The sequence below is a fragment of the Rattus norvegicus genome, chromosome 4 (assembly GCF_036323735.1).
Source record: "Rattus norvegicus strain BN/NHsdMcwi chromosome 4, GRCr8, whole genome shotgun sequence".
In the NCBI taxonomy this organism is placed as follows: Eukaryota; Metazoa; Chordata; class Mammalia; order Rodentia; family Muridae; genus Rattus; species Rattus norvegicus.
Window position 1 is genome coordinate 1,463,168 of NC_086022.1, and position 8,516 is coordinate 1,471,683.

The 8,516-nt window shown below is 39.4% G+C and overlaps 1 pseudogene; it reads right to left on the reverse strand.

The window, feature by feature from the left end:
* Nucleotides 1–2,063: 2,063 nt before the first annotated feature.
* LOC134486530 (ubiquitin-conjugating enzyme E2 variant 1-like) lies at nucleotides 2,064–2,948 on the reverse strand (annotated as a pseudogene).
* Nucleotides 2,949–8,516: the final 5,568 nt, after the last annotated feature.

The window sequence follows — 8,516 nt, forward strand, 5'->3', positions numbered from 1 at the left end:
AGGAGTGTGGGACTGCATTTTAATAATCTGAATTATGCTGTTTCAAGGTTTTGTTAAATGACTTTTTTTATAGATATGTACAGTATTAACATGACTTATATTCAAATCATTGTTCTTTGTCCTTCATTTTCTTTTTGACTTTTTAGAGTTTTTCATATTTAAAAGCGGTTTTAAATATTTGCTTCATGCATCTGTACATGTGTGCACAAATGAGTACAGGTACTTGCAAAATGTAGGAGAGGGTACATAATTTCCAGAGCTCGATTGAGAAGTACTAATGACCCACCAAGTATAGATACTGGACACTGAACTTAGGTTCTCTACTAGAGATCAAGGAAAACCCATGAGCCTTTTCTATAGGTCTTGATTTTAGTTTTTGTTAAGGTTTTAGTTGTGTGCCTTTCTTATTCACGAAAACAACTTTGTCGAATTTGATACAAATAATTTTGTGTAAATATTCATCTTTAATTAATTGGAATTCAAAAATTTGGACTGTATTTCCTATTGATTTTATTAAGATGATATCATACTGATATATACTATCAGAAAATCCTGCATGAAGTCACCATGACTGAAAATAGGAATAGAGAAGGCTCAAAAAATTGTACTTCATTAAAGGTTGATATGTCCACGATTCCTCTCATTAAAGTAAGCTCATATGTGGGAAAAGATACTTCAAATCAATCAGTTGAGGATTTGCGTTATTCTTATACTATCAATTCAGCTCATTTACATTCTACCACTGTGAGCAGTTCCCTCCCCAAGTGACTGCCATGTGGTTATTATCATTGTCTTTTTGAATTTTGCTGTACATATGGCTTGTTTGAAAAATTTGAAACTTAATGAGGCTTGAATGGACTAAGAGACAATCACCAGTGTTTACTTTGCTCAGTCCTTTTTGTTTTTCCCTTTGCAACACCTCGAATTGCCTTTTTTTCAGTATGCATCCACATTTCAAAATTTAGTGGTCCTGAACAGAGTGGGGAGCTTGTCAATGAGCCAGGAGCCAGGCCCACCTATCTGCAAATGATATGTGAACCTAGTGACACAGAGCTCCTCTGGGTCACCAGGGTCTGAGGAGCAACACTGAAACCCAAGTTAGCAGAGTCAGGGCCTCGTGCTCCAGCTGTCAGACTCCACTCCATACCCGATGGGTGGGCAGGGTGACTGAGAGCCCTGTTCAGACCTCTTCAACGTGTAAAAACAAAGCAATTATGGGAAAAGGAACCAACTCAGAACCTGTGCACCGAGGACTCTCCACATGGCCTTTCTCTAGGCATATATCCAAGGACCCTGAGCAGTGGCCCGTCTGAGTCTCCCTGTGACTGCTCTGTTCACCTCTAGACCTGAGCTCAAAGGTCAAGAGCTGATGGTGGTGGCACGGCCGCAGACCCAGCGCTCCCTTCCCAGGCTGGTGGCAGGTGAACAAGTGTGGTCCAGAGCTAAGGGAGGGAGGCCAGGCTTTTTCAATCTCATCTGATGGCTTCTGGCCACAGCAAGTGTTGGGTGGTGATGGGCAACAAGGGAATTGAGGAGGGGAAAGCAGCACCCCTTGATAAAGGTGGGGAGACTGGAAGCTCTGAATTCCTCAACCTCGGCCAATTTCAGGGGAGGGGAGGTTACAATCTAAGCTTTGACCATGGGTGGGAGTGGAGGAGTGGGGACCATGGCTTGGATGGGGCAATCACTTAAGACTTAAGAAAGCATGGGTACAGCCAGAGCACCCCAAGCCTAGTGGTGGTCAGTCCCACGGCTGCTACCTGAAACCTCCCCATCTATTCGATGGGCCACCACACAGCTGTGGCAGAGGGCAGGGCGGGCAAAGGCATACCCAGGCCAAATGCCAGCAGCAGGTGATTGTGTGAGACGTGTCTGTCCACAGTTGCCTTAGCTGTGCCCACCGCTCCCAAAGGAAACCGATTTCAACACACCTCATTGATCCCATAAGTTCAACCAGGCAGACAGCGGTTATACTCGACAGATGATGTTACATAGCACAACTTAGGTATTTCAAATGGACAAGAAGTTATCAGAGCAATGTCTCAGGATGAAGTCTAAGTGGGGCTTCCTCTCCAGTACTTCGAGGTCTACAGATGGATCTAGAAAATTCACTACTGTGGAAAATGAAGACTTGGGTTGGATGGGGAAGGGAGGCCGGGGCCTTGGTGACTAATGGCTGTAACTCTGTCCTTTTGGTGGCTGTGGCAGCTTCATGTTCTCTTTTGACATCATCAAGCGCCTCAGTTCCTGCAGGATGACTTTGATGCTTTGGGAATTCTGTCACTGCCAGCACTGCCATGGCTCGTGGATCCACCACTCCATTGGAACTGCTTGCGCCGTTCATATTGACTCTTGTTACAAATCTCACAGACTGGGATGCTTCTGGATACTAGAGTGGCCCACACTCTATCTTAAGGCTGTATATTCGGTTTTCATAAATTGTTCGTAGAGGCCCAATTATCATGCCTGTCCATCTTGTGAGAGTCATGTCCTCATTGTCCTCCAGACCCTAGCTAACTGTGCTGTCGCCCACTCCTTTCTGGCCTTCTTCCAGCTCTTCCAACAGTCGGAAATCTCGAAGGAATTTTACTCCCGAGCCTGTGGTGGCTGCCATCTTGCGTCGCTATCGCTCGAAGTCAGTTCTTCCTTTCTTCCTCTACCCCTAGGTCCCTAGCTCCTTCTCTCACTCTCTCTCTCTCTCTCTCTCTCTCTCTCTCTCTCTCTCTCTCTCTCTCTCTCTCTTTTCCACAGGGTCTCATAAACCCCAGACTTGCCTGAAGCTCACTATATATCCAGTGATGACTTTGAATGTCTGATATTCACCAATAAATTATAGATACGAACAACCATGCCTGATCTTGTACACTTTTCGAACTCATCCAAGGGTGTCTTCCATACTGGCATGTAGCCGGTCAAATGAGCAACTTACCAAATCTCTTCCTGTTTCTTCCTTGTTCCCTCCCTCCCTTCCTTCCTTCCTTCCTTCCTTCCTTCCTTCCTTCCTTCCAAGCTTTCTTCCTTCCCTTCTTTTATTTTCCTTCTGTTCTTTCTGTTCATGCATTTTGTTTTCATTTTGATTTTGATGTTAAAAGCTATTACTGAAGTTTTCACCTCTTGAAACCAGAAGGCATGAGCTGTAGAGCATTTAGACTTTCATATGTAGAAATCATTGTGTACCTATAGCAAAAACTATATACATTAAAGGTGACAGAAGCATTATTGTCTCAAAGTACTGGCTCTGTTCTTCAATTATTGTTAGAAACTTTTATTATTATTAATAGTCCACATAATCTAATATGTATACTATGAACATCTGCATTTTGAAAATGACAAAGGGGTATAAATTACATTTTCAATGCAGTAACACAGAAACAAGCATTTTTCTAATATTCTCATTCTAGAGTTAATATTTTATTTATCATGCAAATGTATTTTAGAGAAATTCATTAAGGATTCTCCTCTTGCTTAATTGTAGGTGACATTATCAAAACTTGTGTAGAAAAAAGGAATTCCAATGTGATTGTACTTAATATCTTAAAGTTGAAATTGGTACAAAAAACAACACTAGGATGAATTTTTTTTATAACTTTTGATTTCATTGAATAGGCATGAGATTAGACATGGCTTGTGTCATTCTTAGAAGTTCTTACAAAAAAGTAACGGGAGAATTCTTTTGGAGCTTCCATAATTCGTGTCATTATTTGAAGAAGATGCTTATCAGTTTTGTCTGAGGTTACTGTCTAGGTGAGGTGTTCCCAGGATGTTTTCATCTTATTACAAGAAGTCACAGAGGGCAAGGTGACAAAGAAACTTTATTCAAAAGCAAAGTGAGAAACACTGGTATTCAGTGTAGCTTTAATTTGTGGACCTCTCGAGAAGGAGGAATTGTTTACTCAGAGTTCAGAGTGGATATTTCTGTTTGGGTTGACTGTTTTTGATTAGGCAAGCCTTAATTAACTGTGAACATCAGTTTCCATGATAAATTTGATTTAATCAAATGCATATTCATGATCACTAGGTATATGACATTAAACAGGATGTTTCCCTTGAAAGTTGTTCCAGAGGATTCAATACGACTTACTGAGTATTACTGTCTCAGGCCAGTTGAAACAGATTTCTCCCTCCGGTATGTGGATATGCACTTGAATACTTTTGAATGGAAGTTGATCATGAAAGAGAAGTTTATAAACAATGTTATGTGCAGGGAGTCTTAGTCCATTGTTTGATATGTATACAGCTTCATGCAGGTGAGATGAGGTGAGGTATATTTGTTAGGTATATTTCTGGAAGGTAGATTTTTATGCAGCCTAAGTCAAGTGAAGTCCCAGGTTGAAGTGCTTTTCCCATACCTATATGCCTCATTCAAGGAATTTTAGTGCTTTTGCTTGTATCGTTACTTAGGCTACAGTACAGCTCACTGTTTCTTTGATGTTTGCTCAGACTCAGCTCAGTCAGTGACTGCATCTCAGTAGCTGCTGGACTTATTTGGCTCTTGTTCTTTGTCTTCCAATTTAATGGTAACTTCTTCAAGGATCAAACAATTTGGTCATTCTATGAATATTAATACAACTAGTCATAAGCCCTTATCAAATGATATCCAAGTCTCCTATGCTGACATAAGATGGAATTCCCACTCCAGAGGCTTGCTGAGCTTCAATATGAGCTTCTAACTTCATGATGAGTAAATAACTTTCATCAATTGCTTATAAGAAATTCATTTAAATTTTGACAATTATGTTGGGCCAGCAAGAGGGAAAAAGGACTTGCAGAACAAGCTTAACACCCTCATTTTAAACATAGGAATCCATAGATAATGACCCATTACAGAAATTGGCCATCTGGCCTATAAACATGCTGTGGAATCAGAAGACCTACTTGAATACACACAATTGCAGCACACACACACGCACACACACACACACACACACACGCACACACACACACACACGCACACACATACACACACACCCCAAAAATTAATAAACTAATGTTTTTTAAATTTTCTAATATTAATATGTCATGCCCTTTCTTTATTCTGACAACTGATTTATTTTACATATGTGGATTCATGGTTCACAAAATAGTATTCATGATCAATGGCAATTATAAAGGTCAAGTGGACATTTTCATAAGTTCAAGGTTATAAACTTTTAATTTAATATTCCTCAGTACATGACCACCAAGAATTAGTGTGTGTGATATGGTGTGCATGCGTGTGTGTGTGTGTGTGTGTGTGTGTTGTGTGCGTGTGTCTGTCTTTCTGTCTGTCTATGTCTTCATGCCTATGTGTTCAAGCAGAAGACAGAGAAAGTAAATAGTTTCCTCTTTTATAACTTTCTACACAGTTTTCTCAATTCAAAGCCTTTCACTTATACTGATGCTATCTTGCTGTGCACAAGCTCCAGAAATTCTTTCCCTGTCATCATAGCACTGGGGTTATAGCTGTATACAACCATGATTGTTTTAAAGTGCAGGCACAGAAATTTGAATTCTCTTCTTGCAGCAAATTCTTTCCCACAGTAGGTTATCTCTTATCATCACTTCTGAATAATTTTGAAGACTGCTGTTTTCACTCTCTGTAAATTTGGTAAATTGTATATACAGTCAGGATTTGGAATTTCTATGATCTGATAATAAAACCTACCCCATGTCGACTAAGAGCTTTTAGAATGTTGCCATTGCTATTTACTTTTTATAATTTCAAATGTCTCCTCCTAAACAGAAATCAATGTGTTTTGATAATCATAATTTAGAATGTTTCCAACTGATTTAAAATGTTACTTCAAATTGTTAATTCATTTCTTTTTTTGTATCATGACATGATTTGGGCTTCTGGAAATAGTAAGTTCAAGCAGAAATAAAAGTTTAAACATACTGTATCTACACAGCTAAGGCTTAAGCAGCCAACAAGCATTTCTCTAACTGACATGTTTACAAAGGTGTCCTGTGTAAAAATAAACTAAAAAGTCAGAAATTTTGCTAGCTCAACACTCTGGGTACATGTAGTTGAAATGACTGATCTTCTCTGTCAGACTGAGGATTTCCTCCCGATGCACTGCAGTGTCAGCAATCAATGTTGTCTCTTTTCTCTTGATCCATCTGACTAACTCCAGATACCTGATCTGACTGAAGCAGTGATTTGAAATATTGCTGCATTCACTGGCCATTTTAGTATAGAAAGAACTGGAAATGATATCTAAAAGGAGAAGACTCAAACTGAGCAAAGCATACTCTAGCTAATGCTGCAAGGTAACATGGTGATCAACATAGTTGGTTTCTGACAGACCTGTGTTTCATCTGTGGATGTCTAAAAGATATAACACTGTGAAAATCTGCATATTCTTAGAGATGTAACATTCCTCCTCTGTTCACTGTGAGGATAAAATTAAATTGATCATGCAATAGTCATAGTGGTAACTATGTCAAACTAATAACCATACATGATAGCAATTGTTATTTGGACTCTCTTCTTGATGCTGTTCTTTCACAGCAAGTCTGTTATCAATTAGTATTCAAAATATAACAGAAAAGAATGCCTCTACTGAAAACAGTTGCTTATCTAAAACCTAATAGAATACATATTCTATGAAACTCCACATGACTTTTCCTCTTCTTCTTCTTCCTCTTGTTCTTCTTCCTCTTCCTCTTTTTCTTCTTCTTCTTCTTCTTCTTCTTCTTCTTCTTCTTCTTCTTCTTCTTCTTCTTCTTCTTCTTCTTCTTCTTCTTCTTCTTCTTCTTCTTCTTCATTTTCTTCTCCTCCTCCTTTTTCTTCATTCTTCCTCTTCCTCCGCCTCCCTCTTCCCCTCCTCTTCTTGCTCTCTCTCTCTGTCTCTCTCTCTCTGTCTCTCTCTCTCTCTCTCTCTCTCTCTCTCACACACACACACACACACACACACACACACACTTGCCCTTTCTTAGAAGATCTAGGGTAAGGCAAGCCTCAAACTCCTTATGTATGATAAAATCTTATCCTGAGTCCTGGGATGAACAGCTCAAGTCATTATATCTGGTTAAGTTATAGAAGAATGTATATCAGTGCATTGTACATGCTAGGGATACATTGGTCTAAACTTTATCTCCAGACGCCATCCACTTCCTAAAGCACAACATTTTCTAGCTTTAAATTGTTGAGGCAGCATCTCATGAACATTATGTTGGTTTTAATTTTACTGTGTAATTGAAAATGACCTTGAATTTCTGTTCTTTGCCGCCCTACTTCTCGAATGCTGGAAGTACAGCTGTGTGCTGCCACACTGAGTTTTTTCTTTCTTCCTTGCCAGAAAAATAATAATGAACAATTCATCTAATGTACAAGACATGTGGAGGAGGAGCTGTGACTCAAGATATTTGAGACACACACACACACACACACACACACACACATATTTATATCACAGCTCTGTCTATTTGTTCAGTTTTCACAGGTAAAGACACTGTGTGTCATGTACAAAATCCCCATGCAAATTAATTTTAGCTAACAAACCAGTCAAGCATTTAGCTCCTTCCCTTTCTAATTAGTTTGGCATGCTAATCACTATACCACACCTCCTTGACAACTGTTTTGTCTTGCAAATTCACAGATGCACACTCAGTGTAATGGCAGTTGACCAGGAGAGATTTTGCTAAAGTGTGTGTTGTTTTGTTATATCCAGGTTCCTTTAATTAAAATTTCAGACCTATGATATATCCTTGTGGAAAACTGCACTTTGTATACACTGAAAATACTATCTTTTAGAAATATTAAGGGTTGATGCTGAAAAGATGGTTTAGTCAACAAAGGGCTTACCACACTACATCAAGACCTGAGTTTGAGCACCAGAAACCATGTGCTGCAGCTTGATTTCTATTACTAGGATAAAACATCATAACCAAATACAACTTAATACAGAAACACTTTCTCTTAAGATTAGATCATCATAAGGGAAAGTGAAGGCAGAAACTTGAAGATAGAAACCAAAGCTGCCACGAAGAAACACTGCTTAATTGTTTGTTATCCATGGCATTCTCAGCCTGCTATCTTCTACAACCCAAAACAAACTGCCAAGGTGAGGCCCCACAATATTCCTAACTCCAATACTCATTCTTTACAAGGAAAAGGCCCAGGAACTAGTCTTTTGGGAACATTTTTGTCAGAAGCCATAGTAGGAGGTATGCTTCAGATTATAATCTGCAACAGTTTTTCTTTATAGGCTAAGCCCAAGAGAATTCATTTTAGGAAAGATTCCTCATATTAATATATGTTTCTTGTTATTATTAAACATATATAGCAATCATTAGGTACTAGCCCACCGGGGCTGGGGATTTAGCTCAGTGGTAGAGCGCTTGCCTAGGAAGCACAAGGCCCTGGGTTTGGTCCCCAGCTCCGGGGTGAAAAAAAAAGATAGGCCTACAGGTACTAGCCCACCCCTTTTGAGCAGATAGCTGCAGATCTATGAAGATGTACTCTCTTGCGGTGATGCTATATAGACAAATAGATGACTTCTTAATTCTTAAGGATGATCCTAGAAGAATTACTG